The sequence below is a fragment of the Pleuronectes platessa genome, chromosome 13 (assembly GCF_947347685.1).
Source record: "Pleuronectes platessa chromosome 13, fPlePla1.1, whole genome shotgun sequence".
Lineage (NCBI taxonomy): Eukaryota > Metazoa > Chordata > Actinopteri > Pleuronectiformes > Pleuronectidae > Pleuronectes > Pleuronectes platessa.
In genome coordinates, this window is record NC_070638.1 from 15,685,836 (window position 1) to 15,687,154 (window position 1,319).

Sequence of the window (1,319 nt, forward strand, 5' to 3'; positions counted from 1 at the left end):
CACTAACCCTTGTAACTCCGTTTGAAGTGGAACTGGTTTCAGGCCTAACACTGTTTCAGCCAAATCCAATACAATTGAAGTAACTGGCCATTTAAGACATAATTTATGTCATGTTTTAATCCTAAATGTCCACTACCGGAGGGAGCGATGCTAGCAGAATTAGCCATGCTAATGCCCAACCCGCAGTTTCCCTTGGGGCGTGAGCTTGTGTGTTAGACTAAAAACGACAACATGGTGTAAATGACGCAGTTTCGTATTGAGTTTGAATGTCGGGGCTCGACCCTTGGACGACACCACAGGAGCAGGATGGAGGCTGGTTATGTCAAAATAATTGGTCCTGTTAATTACGGTCCTATGAGGGACCACAGACACCACCTTTTTTCTTTTTCAGACAACTATACATATTTATATCGGGACATGAAAAGGATTTCAAAAAGTGACATAAAAAGTGCGGGGTGGTTGGGAATGGGGGGGGGGGGGGGGGGGTATAGGGCTATTTAACCAGCGGTGCTGCTGCATTTCCTCCAAAGTGGCAAGCTCCTTAGGGTCTAAAGCCAAACACATTTCCAAGAAGTCTTTGCAGTCTGTAAGGAGAGAGGACAAGGAAACGAGGAGGCTTCAATCTACAGTGCTCGACTGTATGGAAGGAACATAATAACCGCACATTGAAAACCAGCGTTGTCTCACCTTGGGATCCAAATCAGATTTTGAAATCAGTCCCGATAATCATTGGTGTGGAACCACGTGGATCCAGCCAGCATTTCAAATATAATTGCTGCTGGTAGTTGCCATGTTCACATAGTGTAAAAATTTAGTTTTTTTAAATTTAATTTTTTTTAAAATGTTGTCGTTTAAAATGATAAAACAATTTTGAGGTACAATGTAAACCGATGCAATAAGAAAGTGTATATGAGGTAATATACTGTAAAAACAGTACAGCTGATAATTTTGCAAATAAATATGCATGTGTTCATGTAGTGCAATTTATTATGTGTATAGAAGGTGACGTATTTCATTTATGTTACATATTATTATTGTATTTATTCGTTGTATTGTGCGTCATCGTGTATGAATTGATGTGTTTCATTGTTAATCGTCTGCTGTATGTGCAGCCTCAGGTGGTGTTGACACTGAGACATTTAAATCAGCATGAATCTATAAATATATGTCACAACACCGCTATGTGTCAATCCCTCGTGTAATAATATCAAAGCATATCTATGTTTACCACAGTTGTGTGTTTCAGTCATTTAACATCCTGCTTTTACTACAATGAACTGGAAACAAAGCACTGAAGCGCATTGCGTGTGGTTTGGTCT